The following is a 16493-nucleotide window of genomic DNA, read 5'->3' on the forward strand; positions in this document are numbered from 1 at the left end:
ATAAAATAAAGAAAAAAATAATAATCCTAAATCAAATAAAATTTATATCAAATAAAAATAATAAATATATTAATTTTTTAAAAAACTTTTTAAAATTATAAAAAGATTTATATAAATTAATAAAAAAATTAAAAATATATAAAATAATACAAACAATAATAACAATAATGAATAATAATCATCATAAAAATAGAATGTTGTATTCAAATTGGAAAAATGTAACAAAAATAATGAAATTTGAATCAAATGTAAAAAAAATGATAATAAAAAATTTAATATTTTAGGAAGACAGTAGAAAAATCAATGATGTAAATAATAAATCAAAATAATACATAAAATGTAAATTTAAAAAAACTAATAATAATTGTAATTCTAAATCGAATGAAATTATCAAAAAAAAATTAAAAATAAAGAAATAAAAATTGTAAATAATTACTGTAAATAAAATTAAATTAAAAATATAATAAAATAATAATTGAATAATAATAATTAATAATGTTAATAATTCATAATGTGAATTATTGAAATAGTAATAAATGAAAAAAAGAATACAAAACACCTATTTAAAAAAAAATACATGACTAATAAAAAAATAAACATTTCTGAATCAAATAATATCAATCAAAACATTAGAATTTAAAAAAGTAAATTAATAAAAATTGTAATAAATTGAAAAAGAAAGAAAAACATCAATTAATTTTAAATAAAATTCATTAGAGGATCCATTTTAGATTTGGGCAAAGTAAAAACATAAATAGAGAAATATATTAAAAATATACTTAAAATATAAATAAAAATATACATACATGTATAGAAAACAGTGAAATAAAATGAATTTTTAAAAAATGATAAATTTTATTAACCATAATACAGTAAATTGATAAAGTCATTTATTATTATTATTATTATTATTATTATTATTATAGTAGTTTGTTTTGTGACCTCACATAGGTTAACTCTTTAATTGCCATTGACGCCAATAGATGTACAATCCATTTTCCAGAGTTAAACTAATCCTTTCTGCAATTGACAACAATTTATAGAAAAGTGGAAAGTATCTATTTTAAATAAATATCATACCCCCCAAAAAATGAATGTTCCACTAAATTATGTATGAACAATGAGTCAAGTCATGCAAAAAAAGAAGTCTAATACTTCATCAGTTCTGTCGCCATGACGACATCAATACGCTCTCACTCCGGCGGCGTGAAGGACTCTCCGCCCCTCGATTGCATTGTTATCAAGTGCGCTCTCGTCAATTTGCGAGATGTTCATTTACTCCGCGCCGCCGCCAATTATTATTATTATCGGTCGGCGACTTCATTGCGTCTCGCTAGAAGCACACCGCCGCTCGATATCAACAAATGAGACGTCAGGTCACCGGATCGCCGAAATGGAGATGATACCAATGTCATGTATCCGTGGAATTGGCTTCCTATTGATTTGGGGGCATTTATGGGTCACTTCCTGTTCATTTTGTTTCACTTCCTGTTAGTTTTGGGGATTTTACCTGTCACTTCCTGTTGATTTTTGAGCATTTACATGTCACTTCTTGTTAACTTTATGTCATTATTTATTTTGAGGTAATTTCGGGTCACTTCTTTTTTTTTTTTTTTTTTTTTTTTTTTTTTAATAAACCTGTCCTGTTCAGCTGTTTGACACAGAGAATGGAAGTCTAAGTGCCCGGATAGTCTGAACAATTTTAATGTTTCACATTGAGAGTCTGACATACTCCCATTGTGATCATTCAACATACCTCGTTTATTATGACAAAGGAGTGAACAGGAAGGGGTTATGGGGGGACAGACGAAAAGAAACACAAATTACAAGAAGAAATACATTGAACGTCTAGACTAACTACTAATATGTTGGTGTTATCTTCAGCTAGATGTATTTCCGGTTGACACCATGTGGGGGGCCTGTTGACCAGGAAAAGAGGGGGATGAGGGTGGGGGTGTCTATAAGCTAAGTGATTGAAAGGGGTAGAGTGTACACAAATCAGCTCTGTAATCTAGAACCCAGTAATCTTGTGAATCCTTTGTGAGTGTAAGCCCGTTGGCGACCGACCCTACCCCACCCCATCGCCAATCTCGGCACTGGGAACCCGCACCGGCGCGCCCTATCACATCCCGCTGCATGCGAGCCCCATCAGGCACGCGACAGCCACACAGACGAGGAGAGACCCAAGGCCCCGGCCCCGGCCCCCACCCAGCCCGGGGAGGGAGAATGGACGGGGGGGTTGTTCAGAACAGCCCATCCCTCCTCCCGCAGCCCAGCAAAGGAGCCATCATCACCCACCCGGGATCCAGGGTGCTCCCCCGGGCCACACGCACACCCATCAACCAGCCTTCAGGGATGGCAAGAGGGGACGCACCACCAACCCCACGCCTGTCCCCGACCTCGTGCGCCCACCCGGCCCAAGAGCCACAGCCGCAGCCCCCCAACCGGCATGGTACGGCACGGAATCCCCAGCGGCCCACCAAGCCCAGGCCAGGGCATTAATGTGGCATTTACAGGTCACTTCTTGTTAAGTGATCTTTGACCTTTTGACCTTTGACTATTTCTCTGCTCATCATATCGACCTGTTAATTTTGCGGCATTTACAGGTCACTTCTTCTTAAATCTTTGACCTTTTGACCTTGACTATTTCTCTGCTCATCATATTGACCTGTTAATTTTGAGGCATTTACAGGTCACTTCCTGTTGATTGTAAGACTGGCTGTGAATGCTCATCTTTCAGTGCCATTTTGTGGCATTTACAGGTCACTTCTTGTTAAGTGCTCTTTGACCTTTTGACCTTTGACCATTTCTCTGCTCATCATATCAACCTGTTAATTTTAAGGCTTTTACAGGTCACTTCCTGTTGATTTTGGGACTGGCTGTGAATGCTCATCTTTCAGTGCCATTTTTGGCATTTACAGGTCACCTCTTGTTAAATCTTTGACCTTTTGACCTTTGAATATTTCTCTGCTCATCATATCAACCTGTTAATTTTGAGGCATTTACAGGTCACTTCCTGTTGATTGTAGGACTGGCTGTGAATGCTCATCTTTCAGTGCCATTTTATGGCATTTACAGGTCACTTCTTGTTAAGTGCTCTTTGACCTTTGACCATTTTTCTGCTCATCATATCAACCTGTTAATTTTGTGGCATTTACGGGTCACTTCCAGATGATTTTAGGACTGGCAGTGAGGGCTCATCTGTCAGTGCCATTTTGTGGCATTTACAGGTCACGTCCTGTTAATTTTAGTTCGCTTCCTGTTGATTTTGGGGCATTTACAGGTCACTTCCTGTTAATTTTAGGACTGGTTGTGAATACTCATCTTTAAGTGCTATTGACTACGCTTGACGTCCAATTCATTTGGACTGGGAGGACATTTAAAGTTCTCCATTCAATTTCAAGTTGCTTTTTTCAACTTTGTCCAATGACGTCACAACAACAACAACAAAATGACATAAATCAAGTCGTGTCAACGTAAAAAAAAAACAAAAAAAAACTGACTCATGATTGACAAGTGTTGCCTTCACGTGCACGTGTGACACCTGCTGTTGACGGCGCGACAACTCCAGCTGACACTTGGCACACTTTGTCTTCGTGTCATCAACTCGAAGAACAACAAGCGTAAACGGCGTTTATATGCCATGTTTTTCTTTATAACAAGAAAAGAATTGTTGAGCAAAACCAAATCCAACTGCTGGCATCACCGTGGCGACGGCCATTACCTTGCCGACGCAATCAGGCTTCTATTTTAGCCCGCGCATTACTGTAATTTCGTCTGAAGTGAGGCTTCACGTCGCCTCGGCAACATGAAATACTCTTGGCGAGAAGTAAACCAGAATGGAAAATAGATTGGACGTCTATCTGCGTCAATGGCAGGCAAAGAGTTGATAACCACGACAATTAGCGGCGCACAAGTCATTAATGGGGAAAGTGATGAGTTTTCGCTTGTAATTAGCCGCTAGCGCTGACTGGACCGTAGAGACCCGCTAATGACGGCGCCCCCCGGAGGACCATTAAGGCATTGATTGTCGTTTGCATTTTGCTCGGAAAACAAGTGGCTGTTTTGGTTTAGTGACTTGTTATATCTTCTACTCTCTTATCCCCGAGTGTGATTTAATTACAGAATCAATTATAGCTGTGCAATAAATTTTCAGATATACAGTACATCATTACTGTCACTGTTTAGTCAAGTTTATTTATGATGCCCTTAGTAAAAAAAAAAAAAAACGATCTCAAAGGGCTTCACGGAAACACAAATGACATTTAAATATTGAAACTAGAGAGCAGAACTCTGCCTAATTAGCCAAATTTGAAGCACGGCCATATTTCCGATCTCTTGACCTTTGACCTTTTATCTTGTTGCGTACCCTGAAAAGTTGACTTAAATATGTTAATCCGTTAACAAGTTACGGTGGAATGAATTTATTCTGACCTTTGACACCTGACATTTTCTCTTATCTTGTTGCCTACCCTGAAAAGTTGACATAAATACGCTAATCCGTAAACAAGTTATGGTTGAATTCATTCATTCTAATTGCTGACCTTTGACCTCATGACCCCCAAATCTAATTACCTCTTCATATCAATCTGTGACATTTAGGGGTCTATTCGTTTTCATTTTGTGGCATTTACAGGCCACTTCCTGTTAACTTTCGGTCAGCGACAGTTTATTTAGGGGCAGTTACAGGTCACTTCCTGTTGATTTTTGGGCATTTTTGGGTCACTTCGAGTTGATCTGATAACATTTACAGGTCACCCATTGTTGATTTTTGGACTGGCTGTGATTGCTCATCTTTCAGTGCCATTTTAGGGGTATTTCCATGTCAATTCCAATAGATTTTTTGGTAACCTCCTGTCAATTTTGGGACATTTCTGGGTCACGTCCTATCAATTTTGGTGCATTTACAGGTGACTTCCTATTAACTTTATAATGGAATGTTGATTTTGGGCAATTACAAGTTATGTCCTCTTGATTTTGGGATATTTACGAGTCACTTCCTATAGATTTTGGGGCATTTAAAAGTCACGACCTGTTAATTTTGTCATTTTAGAGTATATACAGGTCACTTCCTGTTGATTTTGTGACATTTCTGGGTCACTTCCTAAAATCTTTAAGGCATTTACAGGTTACTTCCTGGTAATTTGGGTCACTGACTGTTGATTTTGGTGCAATTACAGGTCACATCCTGTTGGAAGGTATGGTGGAATTCATTTATTCTGACCTCTGACCATTGACCTCATGACCCCAAAATTTAATCACCTCTTCATATCAAAATGTGACATTTATGGGTCTCATCGCTTTAATTTTGTGGCATTTATAGGCCACTTCCTGTTAACTTTCGGTCAGCGACAGTTTCTGTTGCTTTGGGGCATGTTCGGGTCACTTCCAGTTGATTTTATAGCATTTACAGGTCACATCATGTTGATTGTAGGACTGGCTCTGAATGCTAATCTTTCAGTGCTATTTTAGAATATTTACAGGTCACTTGCTGCTGTCTTGGGTAACTTCATGTCAATTTTATGACATTTCTGGATCCTCCCTGTTATTTTTTTGGTATTTACAGGTCAATTTCTGTGAACTTTACACCAGTGACAGTTTATTTCTGGGTGTTTCCGGGTCACCTTCTGTTGATTTCAGATCATTTTGTGTCGACTCTGTGACATTTATGGGTCACTTCGTTTGAATAATTTTGTGTCATTTACAGGCCACTTCCTGTTTATTTTTTGGGCGTGCACTGATTTGCGGTTCTGGTCCCCATTAACCATGAAAAACAAGGGATCACTGTATACACACTCAGCAAGAACAGTACATTATTTTCAAATAATTAAACCTAGCAGGATGTGACGACGAGATGTAAAGAAGTAAAGGTGAGGGTTTAAGAGGATGCTCGCCATGCTAGAGCTAATACTAAAGCGAATGCTACACTAACACTACGAGTTTAATTTTAGAGTATGAGGATCACTCAGTAAACACCTTCAAAGGATAAAGCAACATTGCATATTCTCTCATGCATGATAAAAAAAAATATATTTATATTTATTTATCAATATTTACAAAACTTTCTGCTGCTGGTCAGATTTTGCTGTGTTACAGAACTGTGGGAGCCTTCCGACGTCGCACCTGCAGCTAATCCCAGTTTATCAACAGTCTTGTATATAAACACAGGCTATCCAAGAGAAGGGCGCCAAGATATTGTTTTGAAAATAACTGTTTCTTGAATTGTCTTGTACACAAATTATCTTTGACCTTTTGACCTTTGAACATCTCTCTGCTCTTCATATCTATGGAGGACCAAAGCTGCCAAAATTCAAAATAAAAATAAAAATAAATCAATCAATAAAAAGCAAAATAAAAACGAAAATAAATACAAAAATAAGAAATATGATACAAAAATTAAATATAAATACAAAAATAAATTTGGAAATAAGTAGCTAATTAAATAAAAGTAGAAATAAAAATGAATATATATACAAAAATAAGAAATTACATTACAAATGTAAGAATAAATACAAAAATAAATGTGGAAATAAATACAAAAATAAATATATTGATTGAAATAAATGTCAATCAATAAATAAAAACGCTTTGCCTTATATTTACTTATTTCATTGTCAGCGCCAACTTGCAAGTGGAAATGTTATTCAAATGAGGGGGCGGTACTACACGTGTTGAACTATTCACCCATTGGTTGATTGACATGCCATTTCAGTGATCCTCTCGATCGACGAAGTAATGTCTGCCTTCCTTCTGCTTGCTTGCTTCGTAAAATAATGGGACCAGACGAGAAGGTCGGAGTCCAAGCGGCTACGGAAGGCTGGCAATCGGTTGGATGAGGACAAGGTACGTATTAAATTGGTAATTTGGTGTGTGTTTTTTTAAAAAAACTTTTTACTTAAGTCCAGTTGAGGTATGTTGAATCTATATAATTTTCCATAAGCTAATACCTCGCATTGGGTCTCAGGAAGGGGATGCAAGGCGGGACATGGATAAAGCTGCAAACAACATTAAACTCACAAGGAATAGTTTAGCGTTAGCGCAATTTAGTGAAGCAAAATTCACACATTCAAGTTCGTGTGGTGCTCCGGGAGACTGTCTAAGACATCTCTCGTTCTCACTTATCTAAGTGCTTTTTCTTTTTTACCCTAAAGCTCCCCGAAGACACAATGAATTTACATTTCAGGGAATGCTGATGGTGAGCAGTTGGCCAGTATTAGGGGAAAAAGTTACTGACCTTAAGTGGCTCATGTTGGTGTCCAGTGGACAATTTTTTTGATGAACGAGTTAGTTGTGCTGGAAGTCCTTTTTTGTACATCAATTGCCTGTTTATAATTTGTATTGTATTACACTGGTCATCAATAAAATATTACTTTGCAGAAAAACAATCATTGCCTTTATTATTTCTTCACATTACTGAGGTACTGTCACATCAACCACAACCAACATGCTATGCTGTCATTTAAAACAAGTCTAAATATTTGACGCAGGATGGATTGTCTCGCTGTAGACATTCAATACATTAGAAAATTCAGACATCTGCTGAATTTCTTCAGGAGTCGAGGCCTGTCGCAGCTGCACCTCAGGGACTGACACCGACATGGGGGTGATGACCATGTGGACCATCACATAAAACTCCAAATATGTAATTTAAAGTTGAACCAACTAGTCCTAAAATATAACTAAATTTCGTATATGGCAAATTTAGTTATTGATTAGCCTCATCTGTATGTGCCTAGCCCTAGACTGTGAAAGTGTTCGTATTTATATAATTTTATTTAACTTTTTTGGTCAAGGATATTTCATGCTTATATTTTTTTTATTTTATGTTTTTGATTAGAAATGTGCACTTTACAATATCCCTTTTGAAGTTGAACTTTGTTAATTAAGCCATTTTCAAAGAGCCAACAAGCAAAGAGGGTGTGCCAAACCTCATAATTTGATTTTGATGGGTAAAATTTCATCCAATCATCTCCCAGAAGTGGCAACTAAAACTATACCAACATTTCTGCAATAACAGACAATGTGTTGCAGGGCCCAGAATTTTTTTTTCTTAATTCTGAGACAATAAATTTTAGGGTTTCTTATTTTTGCAAGCCATAAACATCAACATTTAACTCATTGGCTGCCATTGACAGCGCTTGACACCCAATCCATTTTGACTGGGAGAGGCTGGCAGCGAAAGCATTCCAAATCTAAATGAATTAGATTCCTAGCGCATAATAAAAAATAAAAGCATGAAATATTTAAACTTCATTTAAAATGGTCTATATTATACTGTATATGGGTTTATCTTTCCATAATGGGTGAAAAAAATATGGTCTTAATTTATTTTTGTACTTCCTTCCGAGTCCCCCAATATAGAGCCTTGAATTATGACTTTATGGTTGCCATAGCTATGCCTTTGAGCGTTGGGGGCTGGCACAGAATATCTTCTACGGCAGGGGTCCCCAACCTATTCCACAAAGGCCCACTGTGGGTGCAGGATTTCATTTCTACCATACAAGGTGACAACACTCTTTCCCCAATCTGGTGTTTTACAAGTGCAATCAGTTGATTGCAGTCAGGTGTGGCTTGTTTTAGCAGAAGCCTCATTGGTTCAACTGTCTCTGCTGGATTGGCTGGAACAAAAACCAGGACCCACAGTGGGCCTTGAGGACTGGGTTGGAGACCCCTGTTCTACGGCGAACAGTTTGTAGTTGTAGTGTGCGGACAATTCCCGGTGGATCCAGACGTGGCATGGATTCTTGCACACGAAGTCCTCCATGAAAAAACAGGAAAACAAGTTGCAATTTAAAAAGTTGCATTGCATAAAAGCTGAAGAAGTAATTTCTAGTGTTTAAGCAGGACTTGAAATAACAAAATGGTTTAACCCTGACGGCAAAGTCATGATTTTTTTTTTTTTTTTTTTTTAGGCAAGGCAAGGCAAGGCAAATTTATTTATATAGCACAATTCAACACAAGGCAATTCAAAGTGCTTTACATCACTTGAAGATCATAAAAATCACATTTAAATCAACACAACGTAGAAACGAAGACAAAAGATCGCATTTAATCACAGAATAAAAATAAATAAATAAAATAAAAATAAAACAAAAACTACTACTACTAATAATAATTGAAATCAGCAATGGAGATAAAAACAAGAGGAATAGAAAGCAGGTAGATTGAAATATATAGACAGTTATAGATATGCAGTGCTAAACAAAAGCGTTTTTAGCCCTGATTTAAAAGAGCTAACAGTTTGAGCATACTTCAGACGTTCGGGTAACTTGTTCCAGAGGTGAGGAGCATAATAACGAAATGCTGCCTCACCCTGCTTGGTTCTTGTTCTTGGAACATGCAGAAGACCGGTTCCAGACGACCTTAGGGGTCTAGATGTCTCATAGGACTCTAACAAGTCAAGCATGTATTTTGGTCGAAGGCCATTAAGTGTTTTGTAGTATTTTATAGTCTATCCTTTGACTTACTGGAAGCCAGTGTAGGAATTTCAAAACTGGTGGAATGTGGTCCAGCTTCCTTGTATTTGTGAGGACTCTGGGTGCAGCATTCTGTACCAGCTGCAACTTCCTGACTGATTTTTTATCAAGACCTGTAAATATACCGTTGCAATAGTCCAATCTGCTGAAAATGAATGCATGCATAAGTTTTTCCATGTCTTGTTGAGTCAGAAGCCCCTTAATTCTGGTTATATTTTTTAGGTGGTAATAAGCGGATTTAGTGACGGACTTTAAATGGCTATCAAATTTTAGGTCTGAGTCAATAACTACGCCAAGGTTTCTGACTTGATTTGATTAAGTGACATTGTGCTAAGTTGGCTGCTTATCTTTGACCTTTCCTTTTTTGGCCCAAAAATGATCACCTCTGTCTTCTGCACATTTAACTGGAGAAAATTCTGGCACATCCATTCATTGATTTGATGAATGCATTTGCTCAGGGTGACTAAGGGACTATAATCATGTGGGGACACAGAAATGTACAGTTGTGTGTCATCTGCATAGGCGTGATAGGAGATGTCATACTGTTCCATTATCTGAGCTAACGGAAGCATATAGATGTTAAATAAGAGTGGTCCAAGAATTGACCCTTGAGGGACTCCACACGTGAATTTGGTTCGTTCTGACTGATGGTTTCCGATTGACACAAAGAAATCCCTATCATGTAAATAGGATGTGAACCACTGAAGAATAGTGTCAGTAAGCCCTTAACACAAATATTTCCTCTTGACACTTCATTTGAATGAATGAAACTATAGTCCAAGTCAAATTATTAATGACATTCACTTACTCTGAACCTTTGTACATCGGAACCAGAGATGTCCTTGCATCATTCTGAACCCAGAATTTGGATGAGATCCTGGGATCCCTGTAATCACCCAGCATCCAACGTTGCGATGTCAGTGGAATTATTCAAGCCAGAGACTCTAAAAACAATGTCATGGTGAGCAGGAATATCGTTTGCTTTCATGAGAACTTAGTTGTAACTTCTGCTAAGCTACACTGGAGCAGTTTCAAATAGCTTTGATACCAGTAGCAGTCAGATATATAGAGAGTGCAGCATGCCATACGAATAACCAAGTTTTCATTTTAAAATATGCCACTGTCATACAAACTCACCTTATACCATGCTTTGACATTCGACGGTGGATAATGCATATTCCCTCACTTCTCACCAAGTAGGACTACTAGGTCGGCTATTTCCCTGACTTTCAGACCCACGTTCCGTCGTCTGTGGCAGGCATGGCTAGTAGATTTCAGAAATCGAATGTCGATCAACCAATAAGCGAATAGTATAATAACCCATGGCACCCTTAGGAACGCCTCCTCATTTGAATTACATTTCCACTTGCAAGTTGGCGCTGACAATTAAATAAGTCAATATAAGGCAAAGCCCTTTTATTTATTGATTGACATTTATTTCAATCAATATATTTATTTTTGTATTTATTTCCACATTTATTTTTGTATTTATTCTTACATTTTTAATGGAATTTCCTATTTTTGTATATATATTCATTTTTATTTTTACTTTTATTTAATTAGCTATTTATTTCCATATTTATTTTGAGATTTATTTTTAGTTTTCGTATCTTAATTCTAATTTTGTATTTATAGTCGTTTATATTTTGCCTTTTATTGATTTATTTTTAATTACTTTTATTTTTAATTTTGGCAGCTTTGGTCCTCCATACATATCGGCTACCCTGCAAATTTGATTTAAATCATGCCCCCCCAAAAATTCCTTCTCTGACCTCTGACCTTTGACTTCATGACACCCTAATTTAAGCCCCTCTTCCGTTTCATTCTCTAAATGGCATCTAGCACCGTCAGTGGCAGGCCATGAGCCAAATAAACTCAATTTTTTCCGGGCCACTTCCTGTTGATTTTGGGGCAATTTTGGGTCACTTCCAGTCGTTTTCGTGTCTCTCCATGTTGTTTTTTGGTATTTCCAACGTAGATTGATAATAATGCCTTTTCTGACGTCTGTGACCTTTGACCTCATGACCCCCAAATTTAATCACATATTCCGTTTTATATCAAAATGGATTGGAGGTCAAGGGTGTTCAATGCCAGCAAATAAACTTGATGAACTCCCATGGATTTTTGTCTCTTCCTGTTAATTTTGGGACATTTACATGTCACTTCTTACTAATTTCAGGTTATTTCCGGTTGATTTTTTGGGGCATTTCTGGGTTACTTCCTGTTGATTTGGGGGCATTTACGGGTATTATTACAAACATAATAATGCCTTTATTTGTTGAGTTGTCATTGAGTTGTCCTGAATGCAAACTTATTTCTGACCTATGTGACCCATGTGACCTTTAACCCCAAAGTTCTCCCAATTCTTATTACAAGCACAGTTTGATAGTTATGCCTTTTATTCGTTCTTGAGTTGTCTTGAGTGAATAATTTTTTGAAATTATTCACGACCTGTGACCTTTGACCTCATGACCCCAACATTTAATCAAATATTCCATTCCATATCAAAATGGATTAGTGATCGACCTCGGTCAATGCCAGTCAGCGGGTCAAATAAACGATGATCTCCCGTGAATTTTGGTCTCTTCCTGTTAATTTAGGGACAATTCCATGTCACTTCCTATTGATTTTAGGTCAATTCCTGTTGATTTTTTTTTGGTGCATTTCTGCGTTACTTCCTGTTGATTTTGGGGCATTCGCGGGTAGTTTTAAAAATGTAGTTTGAAAATAATGCCTTTATTTGTTCTTGAGTTGTCCTGAACACAAAATTATGTCTGACCTATGTGACCTTTAACCTCACGACTCCCAAATTGAATCATGTCTCCTGAGTCTATTACAAGCGTAGTTTGATAGTAATGTCTTTTATTCGTTCTTGAGTTGTCTTGAACACAAAATTATTCACGACCTGTGATTTTTTTACCTCATGACCCCAAAATGTAATCAAATATTCAGTTTCATATCAAAATGGATTACAGATCAAGCTCGGTCAGTTCCAGCCAGCGAGTCAAATAAACTTGATGAACTCCCATGAATTTTGGTCACTTCCTGTTAATTTGGGGACAATTCCTTGTCACTTCCTATTGATTTTAGGTCAGCGAGTTAAATAAACTTGATGAACTCCCATGAATTTTGGTCACATCCTGTTAATTTGGGGACAATTCCCTGTCACTTCCAATTGATTTTGGGTCAATTCCTGTTGAATTTTTGGTGCATTTCTGCGTTAATTCCCGTCGATTTTGGGGCATTCGCAGGTAGTTTTAAAAATGTAGTTTGAAAATAATGCCTTTATTTGTTCTTGAGTTGTCCTGAACACAAAATTATGTCTGACCTATGTGACCTTTAACCTCACGACTCCCAAATTGAATCATGTCTCCTGAGTCCATTACAAGCGTAGTTTGATAGTAATGTCTTTTATTCGTTCTTGAGTTGTCTTCCACACAAAATTATTCACGACCTGTGACCTTTGACCTCATGACCCCAAAATTTAATCATATATTCCATTTCATATCAAAATGGATTACAGATCGAGCTCGGTCAATGCCAGCCAGCAAGTCAAATAAACTTGATGAACTCCTGTGGATTTTTGTTCACTTCCTGTTAACTTTGGGACGTTTCCAGGTCACTTCTTACTGATTTTGGGTCATTTCCTGTTAATTTTTTTTTAGCATTTCTGGGTTACTTCCTGTTGATTTGGGGGCATTTACAGGTAGTATTACACAGTTTGATAATAATGCTTTTATTTGTTCTTGAGTTTTCCTGAACGCATACTTATTTCTGACCTAGGTGACCTTTAACCTCCCGACCCCAAAATTGAATCAGGTTTCCCGATTCTTATTACAAGCACAGTTTGATACTAATGGCTTTTATTCGTTGAGTTGTCTTGAACACAAAATTATTCACGACCTGTGACCTTTGACCTCACGACCCCATATTTGAAACTTATCCTTTAACTTTGATGATCAACAAATCAAATCAAAATAACAAAAATAAAATAGTCTTAAAAATATCATAATAAATACTTTTATAACAACTGTAAAAAGTCCAAATAAGAATAATTTATTTTTTAATTGGTAATAAAAAAATATAAATATGAATAAAAAATAGCATTATAAAAATGACTGATTAATGATGTTATATTTTTTAAATAATACTATCATTATGCGATTTAAAAATGTAAAAATTAAAAATGTAATATCTAATACTTTTAGCATTTTCTGATCACCTGTTCATTTCCAAAAATAACGGCAACTTTTTCGTCGTACGAGTAAGCAGATGTCCCTAATAAAGTGAAGTTTTTCTCTCTTGTCGGCCTACTGGGAGAACTTTGGCAAATATGAAGACTCAGCAGCTAATTATTTGCCAGCGTGACGATGAAGACGCTTCCCCGGGAGAGTCTTCCTCATGCCGACGGCATCTTTGTCGTCGCCGCCATCGGAATACGAAGCAGCGGCCGCCGCCGCCTGAATAATCACATCGCGTCAGATCATAGCTCACTTTTTATTGCTGCAAATATTAACACCTGCAGGCAACGGCATGGAATATTCAAGTAGGAGCAGGTGGTGGGGGAGGAATGGGAAGGAATGACAAAGTGTTTGTTCATTCGCTCCCGACCAGTCACAATGGATTGGACGTCTAGTGCCGTCAACGATAGCCAATGAGTTGACGTGGAAGTGACACGAAAATGTACAGGAAGCGACCCGGGAATGAACCAAAATACTCAGAAATTGACCCAGAAATGCCCTGGAATCAACAGGAAATGCTCCTAAATTAACAAATAATGGCAGAGCAAACCAATGTCCATTTTTGGTCAATAATTTAGACCAAAAAAACTTCCTTGAATTTCCCAAAAATTAAAGGAAGTGGCTCGAAATCTACAGGAAGTAAATCAAAATCAACAGGAAGTGATTCAAAATCGACAGGAAGAGACCCTAAATGTTTAGGAAGTGACCTGTGAAAGAATATTTTACTCATGCTTATAAAACACATAACTGCTGTGATACTATATTCATTTGTGCTGTGACTGTATCCACGTTCGTGTGCTCTACCTACTTCTTTGTAGTGTTGTATCGGTCGCGAACGATTCGTTCTTTTTGAACGAATTGTTTTGGTGAACGAGACCGAACTAATCATCATCTGCACTGATTCGTTCTATGAAGGTGGTGCTTGTTCGCTGCGTGGGAGGGCGTTGAGCAAGCGGCAGCGTCTTCTGACATCGCACACGACCAATCAGACGCCAGCCTCATCGCGGGCAGGGGAGGGACCGGAAACAGAATCAGGGCGTTTGTCACTCACGTCCACGTGTGGCCAATAAGCAGCCAGCGTGCAGGCAGGGGGGCAAGACTGAGTTTTGTCACTTCCCGTTCAGTGACTCGGTCCTCCGGTTCCTGACTTAGCTTGCTGCTAACTTGATTTTCCAGTAATGACTATGCGGTGAATGAATCAGAAAATGAAAGGAAATGACTTTGTCACATATTTGTTAACGTGGAGCCTATCAAATGCTGCTCAAACAGACAAAAACACCACACAAATCTAGCGAGCATTGTTTAGAGTAGTACTTTTCTCAACAAACTCGTGACTGCCTATGACGACATACTATCAAATTTACAGTAATTTAAAACACGGATAGCTACGAGGCAAGCAAAAGCTGAGCTGCGGTCGCGTGACGGCAGTGAAGCGGGCAGAGAACTGTCACTATATGGAGGCTTCATGGCAGCGATATTTACCTCATATGTGCACAGAAAAAATATCTAGTATGATCACCATAATACTGATTTGCAATGAAACTGTATATACATGTCAATTTTTCCCCGAGTGTTTTTTTTTTTTTTTTTTCGTGTCAGCGTGTCGGGTGTTGGTTGGTTTGACAAATTATGTCAATCCGTCCATCATGTGCTACTCAAGCGCCCAAAACAACGCACGCAGACACGGGAGATGTCGCAATATGTCTACATTTTTCTTAACAGACTAATGAGAGTAGAAAGGCGACATCGTAAAGAGCTAACAATTATTTCTCGTCAGCATTTGACGATCTGAGATGCGGGGATGACAGGGGAGCTGACCGGATTATTTTATTTATTAATACCAGTGCAAAAAAACAATATGATCACCATAATACTGATTTGCAATGAAACTGTATATACATGTAATTTTTTTCCGAGTGTTTTTTTTTTTTTTTCTTCGTGTCAGGTGTTGGTTGGTTTGACAAATTATATCAATCCGTCCATCATGTGCTACTCAAGCGCCCAAAAACAAAGCACGCGGACAAGGGAGATGTCGCAATATGTCTACATTTTTCTTAACAGACTAATGAGAGTAGAAAGGCGACATCGTAAAGAGCTAACAATTATTTCTCGTCAGCATTTGACGATCTGAGATGCGGGGACGACAGGGGAGCTGACCGGATTATTTTATTTATTAATACCAGTGCAAAAATTCAACACGATCATCTTAATACTAAAAAACAAAAATACAACAGAGCGAGATGTAAATATGATGTGTTGGTCGTTCCATATTCAGAAATTAAACTTTCGATGTATTTTTATTTTCGTGACAGCAAACATGCTGTATATGTATGTGTGATCAAGAACCTGCTAAAGAAAGTCAGTGCGCCCCCGCCCCCTACTCCCCTCACAAAAGGAAAATGTTTAACCGTGTCCTAAATCGAAATGCAAGCACGAGCCATGACTTTGAGCCCATAGAACTAGGACAGACGACGCGGAAGTTCTCCCTCGCTTTTGCAGCAGCAGGAGGGAGACGAGGCTGTCTGTGAAAGCAGAATGATACCGCCTGTCACTCATTTCTGAAACTACGACGAGTGGTCAATGTGGAAGAGAGGGAGGGACCAAGCAATGTCACTTCCCGTTCAGTTATACTGCGAAGCGGTCTTTGGTGATTCGTTCGGCAATGTCACTTCCCGTTCAGTAACCGAACGATTCGTTTGGGCGGGGAGGGAGATGAGGGGGGCGAACGATTCGTTGAACGATTTGTTTGAACGAATCTTTTTACTGAACGAACCGG

General features: G+C 37.8%; 1 long non-coding RNA gene across 1 annotated transcript; it reads right to left on the reverse strand.

Annotated features, from left to right (window-relative positions):
- Positions 1 to 8617: 8617 nt before the first annotated feature.
- LOC130915416 (uncharacterized) lies at positions 8618 to 10734 on the reverse strand. The gene is made up of 3 exons (XR_009063090.1): positions 10614 to 10734; positions 10285 to 10420; positions 8618 to 8758 (listed from the first exon to the last, which is right to left on the reverse strand). It is a non-coding gene; the product is annotated as an uncharacterized LOC130915416 (long non-coding RNA).
- Positions 10735 to 16493: the final 5759 nt, after the last annotated feature.

This window comes from Corythoichthys intestinalis, chromosome 4, assembly GCF_030265065.1.
Source record: "Corythoichthys intestinalis isolate RoL2023-P3 chromosome 4, ASM3026506v1, whole genome shotgun sequence".
Classification (NCBI taxonomy): domain Eukaryota; kingdom Metazoa; phylum Chordata; class Actinopteri; order Syngnathiformes; family Syngnathidae; genus Corythoichthys; species Corythoichthys intestinalis.